The sequence below is a fragment of the Sinohyriopsis cumingii genome, chromosome 9 (assembly GCF_028554795.1).
Source record: "Sinohyriopsis cumingii isolate HCF-2022 chromosome 9, ASM2855479v2, whole genome shotgun sequence".
NCBI classification, from domain to species: Eukaryota; Metazoa; Mollusca; class Bivalvia; order Unionida; family Unionidae; genus Sinohyriopsis; species Sinohyriopsis cumingii.
In genome coordinates, this window is record NC_142969.1 from 117,666,663 (window position 1) to 117,688,115 (window position 21,453).

A 21,453-nucleotide genomic window follows, 5' to 3' on the forward strand; every position below is an offset into this window, starting at 1 on the left:
TAGTGTAAATTTTAATAATTCTGCTTCAGTTATTTTATAATGATCAATATATGCTTGTTTGAGAGTATTTTTTGTTCTCTCTGTAGAATCATAAGCATTTACTATCTCAATAATGTTCTGATTAAGATATTTAAGATCTAATACAATTTGATTTAAATGTTGTATCGTTGCAATGATCTGATGTTTTAGATCGTCATTAGGATACTCCAGGATATATTTTTTAAACAACTGTGCTAGTATCGTTAATGTAGTTGTGTATTCAGTTCTAATTCTGTTAGCACGAGATCTGAAATTTCCTTCATCAACGATAACAACTAAAGTTTCTGTAACACTAAAGATAAAAAACGGTATTGAAGGAATTCTTTTATCCCTTATAAAAAAGTTTTTATTACCCTCCCCCATGGATACATATCTCGGTATTCTGGAGTTGTTATAAACCTGGCTTCGTCAGTAAGAAATTCAATTAATTTCGGTTCTGGTGGTCCTTCATATACCGGGAGAACATCAGGCCAACCTAGTACGGATCTGATTGAAGATTGATAAATATCAACGGCATAATCAGGAGAATGTATCTCTATCGTCGAGGACAGCGTCGGCTCATGAATATTAATCGATATTTTTGCTTCCTTTCCTGTTATTGATTTTATTCTACGTTGAAATTCATCATTGATCTCCTCGATCTCATAACTACCAGTGGGTATTCCAATAACAACCCAGTCAGGTGTTCCATCGGGTTTGTTTTTATTAGCAAATACGAGCGAATTATTTGCTGGTGTACTATTAAATGATTTTGATCTGATATTTGGCCAGCTGTAATATACCCGTAATTGCGCTAGTGCAATTTCATTAGCGCGAATTGCAGTTGGAAAATTGATATTAAATTCAGGATTAGTTGAACTTACCGAGATCATCGTTGTCTTGTGCGGAGTTGTATTAGTCACGATCTGCTAGAGTAATTCCGTCATTATTAATACTTGTATCTTTAATACCGATACCCTCGTCGTATATTCTAGTCATCATTGAAAACTCGAAATCAGATATAATTCCATCACTGAGACTCGCTGATAACAACGAGGATAATTTCGAGTATGCTACCGTCGCTGTGTGTAATTTTATTATGAAATCGGATAATTTTTCATTCGTGCAAGTACATATTTTTTTTGCGATGATATTAAGCACACCTGCAATCGTTGTTGCTGCTGAAACAGAAATAGTTACAGCTACTGGTGCCATCATTGTTACCGTGGATAATATTATTCCAGCTCCAGCAACAACAGCGGATACTGAATAAACAATCACGTCGACGATAACTAATCGTCGTCGGTATTTTTTTACCTTTACTGTATATTGTTCGACTTGATCTTTTAGCGCCGCCTGCCATTCACGCGCTTGATTGTACCTGTATTGTGGACCGTCCATATATTTTTATGCAGTAACCAATTGAGGTGTTTCAGCTACAAATTCCAAACACCACCAGTAAGATGTTGCGGTTAATTTCTCATCAGCTGCTTCCAGAATAAATATTTCTTCGGTTCCGTTATTTAATATAACGGATGCAACCCCGGAAAACCTGTCGGTGGAATGACGCCATGGATATGTTGTGAAGATCTCAAATCGCGCAGCACTAAACACAGACAGCCTGTACACGCCAGTGACTGTTGCGGTATATTTGATAGTATTATTTTGCTGCGACCATGTTGCAAATCCCGATGATACTGTGTATACGATGTTTGTGATATGTCCGGGAGTTATTCCGGCTGGGATTTTAATCAGACTGATTTTATTGACGACCTCAGGAATTCCCGCTACGACGTCTTGCTGCGTTTGTTTGATCGTGTCAATGTTGGTCTTGATATCTTGCTGTGTTTGTTTGATCGTGTCAATGTTGGTTTTGATATCTTGCTGTGTTTGTTTGATCGTGTCAATGTTGGTTTTGATATTAACGAGTTTTATGTCAACGACAAACGGAATACCGAAGAATTCTTCTACGATTCTTTGATGGACTCTGCGAAATCTTCCAAAAGTGCCCACGTGAACATCATACTCGGTCCGTAACGTGGATAATTTACCGTCTACGGTGTCGACGTATTTTTTTGTTGCTGCGTCTTCGTCGGATGTTGGATCTCTTAAAACTACTATTTTATTTCCGTTCATGCTAAGTTCACCTGTCATTGTGTCACCGGTATTTTTTACGCGATTAGCAACACTTTTTGCAATTTCATCTCTGATGGTTTTAAGTGACATACTTGAATCCCTAATTCTGCCTCTGTCAGTAAACACGGGAATATTATCCGTAGCTGCACCAAGTACTCGTCGGATTATATCATTCCATTTGATATTGCTCGTTTTTAGTTTACCATGTCGATCTTGAAAAATAACAACCTCATCTGGGTCAACTCCAGCCAGGTTCATAACGTCAGCGAGGTCATCTTTAGTTGCGTACTTTGACAAATCAACATCGCCGAATGCTCTCTTAACACGTGAGGATCTTCTTCCGTAAATATCAACCATTATAATAAGACCTGTTGTTTAAAACGCTTTACGCGCAACAAATCGGTTGCTTGTATAATCATGCACGATTTTATGTGGCGGTTTGGATGATTTTGATATAGCGTTAAGTACATTAATTACTTCACGGCCACATATTGGTGGATCTGTCATTGTTTGTGTGGGTAACGTTGAATACCAAACTCTGGTTGTTGCGTTGAGTGGTGCAACATACTTGATAAATTCAACTGGTGGAGCTAACCCGTATGAATCAAAATAAACGATTCCACGTGGATCAACCGCGTATGATACCCAGTGAGTACCAGGTCCAGAACGTTCATCGAGATTAATAATACCTGTTTCTAGTTTGTTTGGTTGTTTTAATAATTGATCTCGCATGAAAACACCTCTAAAGTTTTTTATTTTTAATCGTTTAGCAGCATCAAGTAAATCAAAATTTGATGCTGGAGCGTCTAACGTGGAAGCCTCAGACCCTTTCCCCAACGAGATCCTGGCAATCTTAAGCCGCGTCCCTTTTTTTGTATCCTTGCCCTGTTGCTTTCTTTAGAGCCATTCCAGCAGCTGTTCCAACAGCACCTAACGCGGCTGCTTTTGCTACGGCTGGCGCGGCAGCAGCTATTAACGCTGGAATAGCCGCAAGAAGTGGAAATATGCCACCGGTTTTAACCATGTCTTTGATGGCGCTCGGGGAAAGATGAAATTGAACTCCAGTTTTTGATTCCAGGGCTTTATTGAAATGTTTAATCTGATTATTTGTCAACGAAAATTTGTTTGGACCACCACCAATTTGATCTCGTTTTAGTGATATTTTAGTTCCACATTTGTTGGTGGTTTTTGATTGAAGTTTTTTGACCTGACCAGGAGTCAGAGTAACATTAACATGACCATACGACATTTTTATATAAAATATATTTTTCTAAATAATACGATTACAGATTTTCCACCGGTGCATCAACGACCCTCATTCGACCACTACCACCTTCAAGTAACAAGGCTTTATCGCTAAGTATGACCGCGATTGCTCTGTAGAAGGCACCAGCACCTGGTGGATTAGTAACACGAGCTCGAAAGTGTATATCAACAACAGATTGTTTGGATAAATCAAGATGCTCCAGTGAAAAATAATAAATCGGATATAGACTTGTAAAATCTAATTGTGATATTTGCAAACCAGTATCTATATTTTGATCACGTCCCATGAATGACATTAAACGATGATATGCGCGCGCTACATGATTTTGATCAAAATTTAACAATATATCCTCGGCTGGTTCTTGATGTCCATTTATCCGTAAGAAAACTTCATTAACTCCAAGATTGTCAAATATCATATATGAATGTTCTTGATTATTCGTTCGGTTATTATTTTGCAGCGCAATAAAAATATGTCGTGGTGAAGAAACACCCTGTTGTGATGCTATATGCCATGTAAATAAACCATTAACATTACTTTGAATAGCATCTGTGGTTACTGTTAACCATGATAGCAATGATTTACCACCTTGATCCATAAAAGAAAGTAATTTGTGTTCCTCAGTAATAGATGGAGTCATTACTGGCATCCACAGTGAAAGTTTTGATATATTTACTTTACCATCAACAACATCAGCACCTCGCCAGATTGCATCATTATCATCACCTTTTCTTACGAGTACAATTGTGTGTTTAGCTCCAAAGATGACCTTTCTAACATTTCTGCAAAATCCAAAGATGTGAGATAATGGAATTGCACATGAAAAATTTCTATCATTTCCTGACAACGTTGCTCGGCGTGTTGCAAACCCTAAGTTGTAAGTCGCATTAACACTTCCTATAATATCAAAAGCAGCACCTGGTCTGTCTGCGTGTTCAAAATCAACTGGTTGTGGATTAACTGCAGTATCTTGAGGTGTCCGTATTTTGGTATACTGAACATGATCAGCGTTGTTGGTAATATCCTTGGCAAACATCATTGTTGGACCGGCTGATCTTGTGTAATCATCAGAATATCTCGCTAGACCAATTATTGTTGTAGCGACATCAACATCCTTCTGAATCGATTCGATATTTTTTCCATCAATCATGTATGTGGCGCTATCAAACAACGCCATAATCCCGTTGTTGACAAAACCAACGCGCAAATTAGCAGCATATGGCGTATTAGCTACAACATTCGTTACAAGTCTACCTTCTACTTCAATAAACACCTCAGCGGGCAAGAACTATCTACTTGTATCATGAACCTGTAATTCGATTCTCCCCCGCTGATTTGGTTGTATTGCGTCATAAGAATAAAACTGATAATCACGTATAGATTCATACTTAAGGACAGGTGCCTCCATATCAAATGCTGGGTCTGATTCGCGCCTGAACATTTTTATTATAATTACCGTTTTTCCAAATGATGATCATCGTCGACGAAGCCCGCTTCCTGCTATTAAATTTGCTGTTATATTTTTTTCCGCTTCTTCAGATAATTCCGCTAGTTTTTGATTTGCAGCTTGATTTATTATTTTACTTACGTCTGCTGGCATCACCTCAGTACTTGCCAGTTTCACAGGTGGTTGTTGTTTTCGTCGCAATAATCGTGCTAGTCTATCTTTGATCGCCGAGAATGCCTTCCCAGCAACATTGATAATTGCACCAGGAGCTTTTTCACGAACAATATCGATAGCTTTCATCGATAATTGTTTTGCAATAGGTGCTGCTTTTGGAGCTATCCTTGTGAATAATCCCCGAATAACATCACCAAGTCCATCTCCGTAAGTAGCTCTGTAGATTGGTACTCGTGAGTTCACCGCTCTGACCTGCATGGGTTTACGATGATTATTGTGTATGATCATCTTATTTTATTTACCATTTATCTAATCGCGGTGACTAATCATCAACGAGCTCGTCAATAAGCTCTCGGTAAACGCCAATATCCATGATGCCGCCACGAAATAATCGCCGACAAATATCAGATGCTTCATTGGTTATTTCTGGTGAATTATTTCCCGCACGTTTTCCTCCTATGAGAACCTCTAACCGTGACACGTCATTGAGGATATTATCAGGACAAACTAAATTATTTCCCAGACCACTGCCAGTAGCACCCGGTGCATCGTGAAATTCTTCTTCTGGAGATTGCGGTCGAGAAGGTTGTTGCTGCGGTGGTGGAGTTTGTTTTTTCCGTTTCTGCGGAAGTTGTATTTGTTGTTGCTGCGGTATCGGAAAAGAAGGTTGTATTTGTTGTTGCTGTTGTTGTTTTTGCAGTCGATCATAATATAAATCTATTTCTTTAATAAATGCAATATATCTAGTATCACTACTTCTAGCTTGGTCAACATCATAATGTATACGATATATCCACTTGAACCAATTATCACGACTTATAATATCATCGGCATACTCGGCTTTTAAAACATCCTTTCGATTATCATAACTCAGTATGGCATATTCAGCTAATTTAACCATACTTTTAGATTTCTTTATGATTACAAGATGTTGTTCATCAAATTTATCTTTTATATGAACCTTTTCCCTTGCTTCTCCTGTTTCTGTTTCTGGTACATGATCTTTCATCTCACCTATTTCAGCACGAATTTTACCAATACCCTCAAGTATTTCTTCACCAACATGTGGAGGTTGAGCCGCAGCTATATCAGTTGGAAGATCTCGTAAAATCTTCTTTGTCTGTTTAGTTCTTCTTGCTATTTTTTCAGTCTGCGCTGCAGTTTGTTTTGATACCGGAAGAAGATCTTCTTTGATGACTGCAGTGACGGGCTTAAACAGTTTTTTAGTTTCTTCTTCGTACTCAACTTGTGCTTCTTGCTGCGCTTGTAGATTTTTTCTGAATGAATCTCTAACAGGAAGAAATTTTTTGATTGCTTCTAATCGTTCTCGAGCTATTCTTGCAGTATGAGATTCCGGATGTACCATTTTATTATAATATAATGATTTAATTATTATAGCAGCAGAGGGGGTGATGACCTCAGTGAAGGCGTAATTGCGTAAACAGCATGCATAATAAACTAGAAAAAATCACCAACGACAATGGAGTAATATTAATTAGAAAAATTCCGAGATTTTTCTCAGTAAAGTGTCGACGCTTTTTTAAAATCTGTCGACGCTTTTTATTTTTCAATCGTTCGTAGGAGGGTTTATTTTCGACGTTTCGACGCCTTTCAGGCAAAGGTCTGTTCACCCCCTCTGCTGCTCTTTTTAAAGCTTTATCGCAATTTTGTTAAAATCTTAAGCCCTGCACTTGAAACACACATATATGAACCACTACGGTAAGAACAGATGGTTGTTTCTTTCGATGTGAAAAAGGGATATGAATCCTTTTATACACCTGATCCATAAATCAGGTGGGGAGAAGAGCGCGAGAAGAAAGTATAACTTGTCTTCCAATTAACAGCTTTTATGGTTAAGTACTGGAATTCAACAAGTACATCTATGAATCAACAGTGGATCAATTAGTCTCAACGAATGACCATTCTGCAATGGAATGTTTTATACGTTCTATAATTAAGCAATATTTCTACACAATTACTTAGCGTTCGATTTACACTTATCTGCATCCTTTTGTCGTAAAATCAAATGCCTGCAGCCTCTCGCTTATTTTGATTTAAATTCTCTTGTAATCAGACTTTTCAAAATAAGTAATCGAAATATCTTAGATGAAGATGATCCTTCTAAAAATCAGTTTTCAAAAAAGCAATCGAAACATCTAAGGTTAAAGAATGTTTGTCAGTCAGTCTATGTACTCAAATTCTTTTTCTACATCGGTACGTCTGTTTGGATCAGACTTCTATTCTTATCATTATCATAGAGTACACTAGTTCTTCCCCTATGCTAATGGTTATACACCACACCAGGGAGAAAAGAAAACAGAGTAATGTATCATTTCCATATGTCAGTGATTACATACTCCACTAGCAAGAGATATTAACCGAGTAGTGTATAATTTCCACATGTCAGAGATCAAACAGTACACTAGTACGATATGAAAACAGTGTAGTGCATCCTTCCCCCAATGCAAATGGTTATGCACTTCACCAGGATGAGATATTAACAGAGTAGTGTATCATTTCCACATATCAGAGATCAAACAGTACACTAGTACGATATGAAAACAGTGTAGTGCATCCTTCCCCCAATGCAAATGGTTATGCACTTCACCAGGATGAGATATTAACAGAGTAGTGTATCATTTCCACATATCAGAGATCAAACAGTAGACTAGCACGATATGAAAACAGTGCAGTGCATCCTTCCCCCAATGCAAATGGTTATGCACTTCACCAGGATGAGATATTAACAGAGTAGTGTATCATTTCCACATATCAGAGATCAAACAGTACACTAGTACGATATGAAAACAGTGTAGTGCATCCTTCCCCCAATGCAAATGGTTATGCACTTCACCAGGATGAGATATTAACAGAGTAGTGTATCATTTCCACATATCAGAGATCAAACAGTACACTAGTACGATATAAAAACAGTGTAGTGCATCCTTCCCCGAATGCAAATGGTTATGCACTTCACCAGGATTAGATATTAACAGAGTAGTGTATCATTTCCACATATCAGAGATCAAACAGTACACTAGTACGATATGAAAACAGTGTAGTGCATCCTTCCCCCAATGCAAATGGTTATGCACTTCACCAGGATGAGATATTAACAGAGTAGTGTATCATTTCCACATATCAGAGATCAAACAGTACACTAGTACGATATGAAAACAGTGTAATGCATCCTTCCCCCAATGCAAATGGTTATGCACTTGACCAGGATGAGATATTAACAGAGTAGTGTATCATTTCCACATATCAGAGATCAAACAGTACACTAGTACGATATGAAAACAGTGTAGTGCATCCTTCCCCCAATGCAAATGGTTATGCACTTCACCAGGATGAGATATTAACAGAGTAGTGTATCATTTCCACATATCAGAGATCGAACAGTACACTAGTACGATATGAAAACAGTGTAGTGCATCCTTCCCCCAATGCAAATGGTTATGCACTTCACCAGGATGAGATATTAACTGAGTAGTGTATCATTTCCACATATCAGAGATCAAACAGTACACTAGTACGATATGAAAACAGTGTAGTGCATCCTTCCCCCAATGCAAATGGTTATGCACTTCACCAGGATGAGATATTAACAGAGTAGTGTATCATTTCCACATATCAGAGATCAAACAGTACACTAGTACGATATAAAAACAGTGTAGTGCATCCTTCCCCGAATGCAAATGGTTATGCACTTCACCAGGATGAGATATTAACAGAGTAGTGTATCATTTCCACATATCAGAGATCAAACAGTACACTAGTACGATATGAAAACAGTGTAGTGCATCCTTCCCCGAATGCAAATGGTTATGCACTTCACCAGGATGAGATATTAACAGAGTAGTGTATCATTTCCACATATCAGAGATCAAACAGTACACTAGTACGATATGAAAACAGTGTAATGCATCCTTCCCCCAATGCAAATGGTTATGCACTTCACCAGGATGAGATATTAACAGAGTAGTGTATCATTTCCACATATCAGAGATCAAACAGTACACTAGTACGATATAAAAACAGTGTAGTGCATCCTTCCCCGAATGCAAATGGTTATGCACTTCACCAGGATGAGATATTAACAGAGTAGTGTATCATTTCCACATATCAGAGATCAAACAGTACACTAGTACGATATGAAAACAGTGTAGTGCATCCTTCCCCCAATGCAAATGGTTATGCACTTCACCAGGATGAGATATTAACAGAGTAGTGTATCATTTCCACATATCAGAGATCAAACAGTACACTAGTACGATATAAAAACAGTGTAGTGCATCCTTCCCCGAATGCAAATGGTTATGCACTTCACCAGGATGAGATATTAACAGAGTAGTGTATCATTTCCACATATCAGAGATCAAACAGTACACTAGTACGATATGAAAACAGTGTAGTGCATCCTTCCCCCAATGCAAATGGTTATGCACTTTACCAGGATGAGATATTAACAGAGTAGTGTATCATTTCCACATATCAGAGATCAAACAGTACACTAGTACGATATGAAAACAGTGTAGTGCATCCTTCCCCCAATGCAAATGGTTATGCACTTCACCAGGATGAGATATTTACAGAGTAGTGTATCATTTCCACATATCAGTGAGTATACACCTCATTTGCGCAAGTTATAAACAGTGTATTGTATTTTTTCCACATGTCTCTGATTATACAGTACATTAGTGAGAGATAAAAACAGAGTAGTGAATTATTATTTACATGTCAGAGATTATCCAGTACACTAGCAAGAAATGAAAACAGTAGTGTATCATTTCCAAATGTCAGTGATACTACACTCCACTAGCAAGAGATGTTAACAGAGTAATTTATCATTTCCACATGTCAGAGATCGTACAGTACACTAACAAGAACAAAAGAAGTGGTTCATTCTTTCCACGTGTATTTATAGAATACTACATTTATATGGGGGGAAATATGAACGAATTTTTCTGAGAAATACTGCAAGACGTTAGGAGTACAGTATTAATCAGGGGAAAAAACGAGTTAATATTTTCCCATACAAATGTGGTAACCTTCTTATTATATACTCATTTTCCTTTTCTATCTAAGGCTGAGAAATAAAAATAACACAGTACAGAAACAAAGTAATTGAATACATGCTGCATTCCAAAGTAAATACACAACTGTAAGTTCAACAATACACAGTATCAGTATTAATGCGCACATACCATAGCCCACCGGCATCTGTACTTGGACGCGCGCTTAGCCATTCGCTTAAAAAAATAATCTCATTTTCGTCTACTTGAAATTTAAAAATACAGCCATATTCTGAATGAATGTGCGTTGAGACAACATTTCCAGTTGGTCTGGAATGGAGGGATTTGTTTTTCTGTCCATACAACTGAATTATGCTTTTCTAGTTGTGATGGTTTGGATTTATTTGCTGGGTCAATTCCTTACGTTGTACATGCGACTGGAGGGACTAGAATTGTTTCAGCATATGTTTCGGTTCTGTTATTTATTATTTCGAATCATATTGTGGGAAAAAGATATGAATTCTTTTAACTGAAATTCTCAAAGAGACACAGTATTAATTATTGTTTTTTTTTCTATGGATATCACAATCATTTCGGGGGCCACGAGTGGCCGAGTGGTCTAAAGCGCTCACCGTTACGGATCACTGCCATCTATCCTCTGTGTGTATGTTAGAAAGCTTGCCAGTAGCTTCTCGTGGGTCGTTGGTACTTTCCGGGGTTTTCTCCTCCACCATTTATACTGGCCGCCATGTATAGCCTATCTTGTACTGAAAAATGGCGTTAAAACCCAACAACAACTTCAACAACATTCATTTCCTTTTTACTGCAGTAAGGAGAATGTTTATGCCCTGTCATTTGCATGCTCTTTGTTGGAGGGATGCCGGCTATTTATATGACCTGTATGACTTCTATCACTAATATGAATCAAACATTATCTCACCAAAGTAAACCGGGGAAATTTGCAAAGCAGCTGCGGTGTAACAGCCAATCTCGTCAGCGGAAATAAGACGTCTTCTAGGACTCACTGTGCTAATTCAGTTCCCATAGTAAACCTATGCAAACAGCATGATATTAAAAATTCAATAACTTAAAATTTTTGAGTGCTCATGATCAACCCTATATTTATCAGTATAGATGAAACCTGGATGTCAGCTTCTATTTAGAGGAAAGGATATTAGCCGCGGCATTTTCTGGACCTGCATGTGTTTGAAACATGTGCTTTCAATTCCGCAACAAAGAGGCAGGTGCTAATTTTAGTAATGAGTGTTCCAAACTCAAGACTGTTAAAGAACTGAAATTCCATCGATAAAATAATGTCTCTAAAAAAAAATCATTTACAACTAGGATAAGCTATCAAAAGATTCTTTTTCCAGACACATAACTTACATTATTAACCAATCCTGGTCAGCTAAACCCATATATATATATATATAGTTCACCCATTTCCAGGCTGGTTCCCATTTTTCCATACCATTAGTACCGTGTGTCATCTACCGAAACTCGCCTTCTTCAGTTGTGTTTTTGTTTTCTAATTTAGTGTTTGGACTCGGTTGTAAAATGGTACGTATCTGAGAGATACCTTAATATGCCTTTCTATGTTATTTGTATAGACCAATGAGAACACGTGTTATAGTGTCAGTGTCTTAGTCTGAACCATTCGATTTGCGAATAGATAGGAACATTGCTCCTAAATTACTCTTTTAATGATCTGAAGGGTAATTTCAATAATGGATGTCTCGCATTTGCGGATATCACACTCACTGAAGGTGGGACATTTCTTAAACATGGGGGTGGGGCCATTTCTTGAACAATTATTAAACATTGGTTATTTTGATAATTGAGATTGTGGTCGTTTCTTCTTCCACACTGCTTTTTAAGGATTTTACTGAAATGTTTTAGACAAGAGATATGGTTGATGTAGATCGTATGCGGAACAAAACTTTGCTTTACTCTGTCACATTTTTTAAAGGAAAATTCTTGAAAATTGTTCAAACGGTATTTTGTTAGTTCGACCTGTCAGTCTGACTTTCCCTTTCATATCGCTTGGAGGACAGTCACGAAACTCTGAAGTTCCGATCTGTAGTTGGTGTTGATGTCCTGTAAAATCTTACATCTTTCACTAGCTTGGTTTTGAGAAAATTTCTTGAAACATGCCAAAAAGGTATATTAATAGAATTCAGCTTCACATCACTAAATTGTTTGCAGGATTTTATTTCAGTGTTCTAGGCTAGATATTGGTTTATTTAGATGCGTAGTAAATTTTTGTTTTCCTCTGGTCCTTTATTGGCGACATATTAATGAAAAAATTCGAAATTGTCAGAGATGGCATATTTTGGAAATACAGTTTGCCATCTCCTATTCTACCACACTGCCTGAAAATATTTTGTAGCTAGACATATGGTTGGTGTATATATAAAATAACGTTTTACTTTTTTCTCTGACCCATTTATTTTTGGGCGTATTTCTTTTTTTTTTAAAGTATTCAATGAGAAGTGCTTATACTCCCACGCCGCGTAGAGGATATTTTGAAACAATGTTAGTTTGATGCGCACCAATGAATTACTTTCTCCTCAGGCCCAATTTTGGGAATCACTTTGAAAAAGGCACGACAGAATGATGGATTCTGAACATTCGTCTTATTTATTTAATAGGTTGTATATTATATGAGATATTAACAGATGCAGAGGAAACATTCTGTTCTTGCATTGCTTGCAAGATCTTCAGAAAAAGGAATGTGTGTTGTTTGCCATTTTGGAGAAACCTGTTTAGAAGACAATACCTGAAGTGCAGGAATATGTCTGTCAATGACTGCGTGCACACTTGCTGTGCTCTGGTACTAGATCTATTTTCGCTTACTTGATTTTCTGGCTATCTTGTAAGTTACAAGATATGTCAGGTCGTATCCATCAAAGAGCCAAGCTGCTGGAATACTGTGTTTGAGAAATAATGACAAGTATGCCTGGCAGACGATATATTACTATTCTCTAACTCTTTCAGTTATCTATTTAGAAACAAGAACATGTTGTTACATCCCGTTCTCATTATGCCTCTGGATACCTGGAATATTTTCCCCATGCCGTACAAATAGATTGCCATGAACGCAAATTGAAGTCCGTTCTCAACTTGCATTGATGTGCTAAAAACAAAATGGACCATCTTTCATTGGACTCTCATTGAAAAAGATTCGTTATTGCTTTGTGTATTTTTACAATGTACAAAACGGCCAGCTTCCTGGAATGCTGCCATGCATGTACACTTTTGGTAATATAATAAAACATATTCAGTTTCAGAAAATTCCTCTGCAAAATAGTGTCAGGTCCAAACTTACGCTACATTTACACGCAAAAAACATTTAAATCGCCTTGGTTTAGGTATATTATAAACTTAGCAATTTGCACAGTTAATTGACTTAGAGTCTGCAGAATGGATGTATTTCGATCTTTTGATTAACAAATATAGTGGAATCTCTTCCCTATTGTTGTTCACTACTGTAGTTCACTAGCGTTTTGCTTCTTTATCTCAGTAAATCCCAGAGAACGCTTTCTTCCAGAAAAAATCAGAAAATTGTAATTTTCTGAGGAATAAGCTTGATTCCACGGCAAAAATGTTCTTGAAAAAATTATTCATTTAAATTTTCATATATGAATTTACCAACGGTTGTAAATAAAGATAAACCGATACCCATTGTCGCGCTGGATGGAACCATCAACTGATCTCTCACCGTGTCATTTTTGTCTGGAATGTAATAATTATTTGATCTCTGACCTAATTATTCCTGTGGTGAATGGAGTCATTACATGATCTCTGACCATGTATTTGATGTATTGAATGGAGTCATCTCAGACCATGCCATTGCTGAATTCAATGGAACTAACAACTGATCTCTGACCGTGTCATTGCTGACTTGAACGGAGCCATTAACTGATCTCGGAGCACTTTATTTTTGGTATTGAATAGATTCATCAATTAATTTATGACCATGTAATTTTTCAATGCACAGGTCCATCAACTCATCACCGACTTTGTCATTGTTGTATTGAATGGAGCCATCAGGTGATCACGTGCCGCGTCACCGATGTGTCGAGTGGGGCAATCAATTGATCTCTGTCCTCGCCAAGGTTGTATTGAATGGAGCAATCAATTGATCTCTGTCCTTGCCAAGGTTGGATTGAATGGAGCAATCAAATTATCTCTGTCCTTGCTAAGGTTGTATTGAATGGAGCAATCAAATTATCTCTGTCCTTGCTAAGGTTGTATTGAATGGAGCAATCAAATGATCTCTGTCCTTGCCAGTGTTATATTGAACGGACCAATCAAATGATCTCTCACCATGTCATTTCCGTATTGAACATAGATATAAACTGATCTCGAATCATCTCATTGTTGTACTGAGCTCTAACCATTTCATTGTTGTATTGAATGGAAGCATGAAATGATTGATGACATTGTCATTGTTATGTATATCTATACTGTCTCATTGTTATGTATATCTATACTGTGTTATTGTTATGTATATCTATACTGTGTCTTTCACTTTGGTGCATCGCTGTAGACTGCCTATGAACAATAAATTGGTTTTGACAGGTCTTGAAGTTAATCGTAATAATGAACCTGTGTACAAGTTTTTGGTGATTTCCCATTAGATGGCTCAATCAGTCAGGTGTTGCGACGTGGGATACTGAAGCATAGGTCACGCAGAACGTAATGGTGTGAATAAGGGGAGAAAGAGAAAGAGAGCGAGCGCGCGCGCGCGCGAGAGAGAGAGAGAGAGAGAGAGTTGATCAATTGTTGATCTTACCTTCCTATGTTCTTTTCTTAATATCAGTCTACATATGTGTTTAGATATAATTTGAGTGAAAAGATTAAACATGAGAGAGATAAGCAAAAAGACAGACAGATATATAGATAGATTTGGATTTTGGATTTTTTTTTAGCGTAGCTTTAACAATTTTTCAGTCATATCGCTGTGATGTCTGCAGTGTGACAGATTTATAGTGATGTCTAGCACTGAGACATCATGCCGCAGGTATCCAGTCACATTATCCTGACACCAGGCCGATCAGTCCTAACACTAGCCTCTTAATGCTGAGCACCAAGCGAGTCAGCTCTTAGTACCATTTCTGTAAGTGTTTTGTATGACTCGGCCGGGGATCGAACCCACGACCTTACGCATCCGAGGCGGACGCTTTAACCACTAGGCCACCGGAGCGGTTATATATATATATATATATATATATATATATATATATATATATATATATATATATATATATATATATATATATATATATATATATATATATATATATATATTCTACAAATGTTCATGAAAAGGCTTCGATGTTGTAATTGTTGTTTGTGCATAAGGTTGCACTAACCCAGATTGTACATAGTTTGATGCAGAATGACATAGGCACTGACATAACACTTGCTGGTCCAATGAATATGCAAGAGGTATTGTTCTAAGGGGCATCCACTAGACAAATGTACAACGGGCGATTGCTCACCTGTCAATTTTCCAATGCAAATAAGCTTTCTTGAAATAGATTATGTTCGCTTCTTATACAGCACACATTGTACGTCATACATTGTTGCCTGATATTATCCTTTATCCGTTTTGCAGTTCAACGCATTTGAATTATTTCTGCCATTACATTTTGACATCTTAATTGTTATCAACACCTAGAGACAATAGCCTTTAGCTAAAACAAACTTCTAAGAATAATACCTTAATTTATTTTTATTTTATTCACAAGACACCGATTGCATAATAAAGATTGCAACATGTGCTCCAGTTACAAACTTCTATGCACGAGTACGGTCAGAAAATTGTAAATTTGGCTTGATACCAGGACGACCAATCAGGTTAAAAAACCACTCATTATTGTGAGGACCAGAATTTTCTGATCGAAGGATCGAAGGTGTGTGAAGATTACTGAGACCTTCTCCGGCACCGTATACGTACCATTATATATATATATATATATATATATATATATATATATATATATATATATATATATATATATATATATATATATATATATATATATATATATAGTGTATACGTGACATTCGCATAACAAGTTATCAAATAAAGGAGAAGCTCTTTATTTTTAATTTAATTTCATTTAATTTAATTTAATTTAATTTAAGAATTTTAAAAAGATTAAGATTTAGTTGACAAAGTTTGCTGGTAATGCATTTTGCACCAAAAAAGCCATTACGCACTTAAAATTCCGTTATTTGCGGATTGTCCATAAGCATTAACATTAAAATTGAATGAACATCTCTGACCTGGTACATTATTATCACGTAGCGTTTCTTCTAAACTGAATTTGAGATATATAACACTATTCTCTACATATTGTTATCATAGGTTTCGATACGTTGTTGAAAGGTTTGGAAGAAAGGAAGCTCGATTCTAGGAGAGAGAAATTCCGTTGGCAAAATAATTGATATAACATGCATATACAGTCCGTAGCAGAACTGAATTATGCATCTTGAAATGTTTGGGCGAGTGCTATAACAAGAAACGACGTTGATGAATATCATGCCTTTTGCAAACCAGTGTTGCGTTCTTTTTCCTATGAAGATGGTAGTGATAGTGCCAAGCATGCAATTCCGTATAGACAGTAAATTTTGCAGTCAACTCTTCAACCTTCTATTACATGGTTTGATTCAAAAAAAGAACAAAATAAGAGAAAAGAAAAGAAACTAATTTACAATCATTGCAAAGTTGCTCTTGACTGGCTGGCTGGCTCACTGACTCGATGCCTGGCGAACATATGTACCTACTTACCTGTGCCCTTTAATTCTCCGTGGAGTATGTTCTTTACAACTTACACTCAACTCTACATAACCCTGAGCGTGTATCTCTCACTCACTCCTGTTGCATCCAGTTTTATTTACTTTTATTTAAGTTCAACAGCCATGATCATCTCAGCTGATGTAAAGCCCATTTCTTTTCAATTTACTTCGCAGATTTGCAATTGAGGTCTGATTGGTGATGTTTTGCTTGAGTTTCCGTACGGTATTTAGGTTGATTTGGTCCGTTTTATCATGGTCTGTTCTCTGTCAATCTTATCATGGTCTGTTCTCTTCCTCAGTGTTGCAGTATTGGCGGATTCCGGCGAATTGTTTCTCTGGAATGCTCATTGATAGAATTCGAGTTCATTCTTGTTTCTGTACCATATAAAAAGAAAGATTTCAAATTGGTATTAGTACAATTCAACGAGTGAATGTAAAATGTTTTGTTTTTGTTTATTGTTTATTTTAATGAAACATTTTAATTCTTATTCTTTTAAGTAAAATCATCATGATCTTCGTTGTTTAAAACGAAGTACAAATTGGGCAAACACGCCCTTCATATGGCTTACACTCGAATGCAGTTTTTGTTTCTTTATTTTATTGAGATGACTATGGTTGATTTAAGAATTTGTCGTTTGTTTTGTAAATGTTTTTATTTTAAAATTCATCTTTATTGTGGACACAGATCAGTTATCTAAATCACTTGATCCATTCCGTAAGTGTGCCAGTGGCTATCTTGCCTGTTGAAAAGTATGCTTATATTTACATCATCTAAATTACTGGGTTTTGTTTATCGGGTTAAAAAGATCTGCAAGGTCAAAGATTTTTTACACCAATGGGTTTCCATTTTCGATTTTAAAAACTCTTCAAATAATCGATGCCACATAGGATGGATAATTTAATTTGTTACCCCCCCCCCCCCTTAAACGTAGTATCTCCATTACACCGACGTCCAAGCCATTGAGAATCCTGATAGTATATCATAAAATGTTTGGTGTGTAATCCATTCTTAGTAATAATAAAGAACTATTATACAGGTCTACACTGTGATGTACTGAGATATTGGAATACTTAATGTCACTCTAACATAACATTTCAAAATATACCTACCGTAAGACTTTATTACAATTATTTGAATAACAAATCTGACCATTCAATTAGGTCGCCTTGAAAGTTTAACTTTTGCTTTATACGTAATGTACAAAACAACATCCTGCACTTGGGAAATTAAGCCAACCTACAGCGTACAACGCCTTTCAAGTCGAGCAATTCTCAAAACGTACGATCGATAACAAAATAAAAATAGAACTAAACGAAGAGACTACTTGTATGTATATTTGCCGTTTCTGTTAGAATGTCGGTACATGGGAATATAACGTCTGTATGATAACGCGATTTTGACAGAAACGAACAAGAATAGTCTACAAGACGTCTATGCACTTGGAAATAAGTATGAAGTATTTAGTATCGGATAAGGTTTATAGCGTATGAGCTCACTCAAGCTGCTACAGGAAAGTTGTTCTCTCTCGACACAGGTGAAAAACAATATTGCAATAAATCCTAAACGAGAGCAGTGTTTCAATTTTTGGGGCTTCAAAGTTACCAACCCCCTTGCATCTGTTCCAAAGGCTAGGTCAGAAAATGAACAGCGAAACACCTTCCATAATCAGTAAATTCTCTGCTTGTTTTCACTCTCCAAAAATTGCATGGGCCACCCTTGACGCCCCAGGGTAGCACCTGTCATTTATTACATGCTCACTGACAGCTTTCTCATGACGGTAGTGCAATGAGGGTGCAATGATTGACATGTATTTATATTTATATACTCCAAACATCTGGCCAGTCACTTGTATTTACTCCAAACATCTAGTTAATTAAGCCAAAGAAGAACAGTATCAAGTAGCATATGTGCATGCAATATACATCCTTACAGCTAAACAATAGGAAACGGTACGTTCTTAACATAAGTGCATACAATATACATCCTAACTTCTAGACAATGGGAAACGGCATGTTCTTAACATAAGGAATCTATTCAGGGAATACGTTTTTTCCTGTAACATGTACATGGATTTTCATGCGCAATGTATTATTTTCTGTGCTGGAGTTATTGAATCACATGCAGGAATTCAAATAGCTTCTTTAAACTTATCGAATGTGCTACTGTATATTACAGATTTAATCGTTGTTTTGAAATTCTTGATAAAATATTAGTAGTGGCCTGACTCAAGAAATACTACTACATTACATGTCCTTTACATTAAAAAAGATACTCCTTCTAGAGTCCTCCATTGTAAAACAAACTACTACTAGAGTCCTCCATTGTAAAACAAACTACTACTAGAGTCCTCCATTGTAAAACAAACTACTACTAGAGTCCTCCATTGTAAAACAAACTACCACTAGAGTCCTCCATAGTAAAAAATACTATCACTAAGGTCTTCCATAGTTAAAAAAATACTACCACTAGGGTCTTCCATATTTAAAAAGCTACTACTAGAGTCCTCCATAGTAAAAAATACTACAATTAGGGTCCTCCATAGTAAAATAAGTACTACCACTAGGGTCCTCCATAGTAAAAAAAATACTACCACTAGGGTCCTCCACTGTAAAAAATTTTGCTACCACTAGAATCTTCCATAGTCAAAAAATACTACCACTAGGGTCTTCCATTGTTAGAAAAGCTGCTACTAGAGTCCTCCATAGTAAAAATATAGTACCTAGTGAAAAAATAGTAACACTAGGGTCATCCATAGTAAAAAATACTACCACTAGGGTCTTCCATTGTAAAAAATACTACCACTAGGGTCCTCCACTGTAAAAAAAAAATACTACCATTAGAATCTTCCATAGTCAAAACAATACTACCACTAGGATCTTCCATTGTTAGAAAAGCTACTACTAGAGTCCTCCATAGTCAAAACAATACTACCACTAGGGTCCTCCATAGTAAAAACAATACTACCACTCGAGTCCTCCATAGTAAAGAAAATACTACCACTAGGGTCTTCCATTGTTAGAAAAGCTACTACTAGAGTCCTCCATAGTAAACATTTTTTAGCACCACTAGGGTCCTCCGTAGTAAAAAATACTACCACTAGGGTCCTCCATATTAAAAAAATACTACCACTAGGGTCTTCCATTGTTAGAACAGCTGCTACTAGAGTCCATAGTAAAAAATACTACCACTAGGGTCTTCCATTGTTAGAACAGCTGCTACTAGAGTCCATAGTAAAAAATACTACCACTAGGGTCTTCAATAGTTAAAAAAGCTACTACTAGAGTCCTCCATAGTAAAATAAATACTACCACTAGGGTCCTCCATAGTAAAAAATACTACCACTAGGGTCTTCCATTGTTAGAAAAGCTACTACTAGAGTACTCCATTGTAAAAAACATACTACCACTAGGGTCCTCCATAGTGAAAGATACTACCACTAGGATCTTCCATAGTTAAAAAAGCTACTACTAGAGTCCTCCATAGTAAAAAATACTACCACTAGAGTCCTCCATAATAAAAAACAATACTACCACTAGGGTCTTCCATAGTTATAAAGCTACTACTAGAGTCCTCCATAGTAAAAAACATTATACCACTAGGGTCCTCCATAGTAACGAAAATACTACTACTAAGATCAGTCGTCCATATTTAAGAAAAACAAGCACTACTACTACTACTACTATTACTACTACTAGGATCCTCCATAATAAAAATACTACTACTACTAGGGTCCTCCTTAGTAGGAAAAAAGAGACAGAACCGAAGGTAATATTTTCTGTCCAAAATCTCTGCACAAACTTGAACATTACTGTAAAGCTGTAGACAAGTCTGAGCAAGAAATATTGAACTAATTGGAAACTAATATAACAATTTGAAGGCAATATGCCGTATCTAACATCTAATCTGTTCTAAAACAAGAAAAAAGAATTCAATTTAAAAACTGTCAGTTTTAATAACTTGCCAGCTAGAAACTAGTTTCGCTGCAAAGCACAAAGTTGGTGTGTATTATTACTATTGCAGCAGGCGAGTATGCCTGCTTCTATTATCACTTCATACGTAGCACCAATAGCGACAGACCTACATTTCCAATATTTGCACTTGGTTTTTCAATAAGTTCTCAATTTGTATATATGCTTGCTCTCATTCGTCCTTTGAGCCAACGAAAATTAAAGGGTCATTCATTTTCAAACGTGACAAATTGAATTTACAATCATTTACTGTGAGAATTATATATAAGGCAGTACGTACGACAGACAGACAAAAAGAGGTAGAGAGATATAAAAAAGAACAGATGAGATTTAGGTAAGACAAATGTAGTGGATAACACACATATTCTTAAGAAATCTATAGAATACAAAGTCCTACAAGTCTTTTCCGGTATACATCAGGATAACTCAATCGATTTTATGTTGTCTCTTGAAATCATTAGTGTTTAACATACATTTTTTGTTTAAATCGGTCTGAAATATTTTGACCACCAGCCCCTTGCAGGCTTGTTTTGATTTATCTTTGTCTTGTATACCTTTTAGGGACTTTTTTGTGTACCTTTTAGGAACTTTTTGTATACCTTTTAGGGACTTTTTCA

At 36.6% G+C, this 21,453-nt stretch overlaps 1 protein-coding gene across 8 annotated transcripts in view; it reads left to right on the forward strand.

The window, feature by feature from the left end:
- LOC149792537 (tetraspanin-18-like) overlaps positions 1-21,453 on the forward strand; it is a 136,967-nt gene that overhangs the window by 81,978 nt on the left and 33,536 nt on the right. The window lies entirely within an intron of this gene.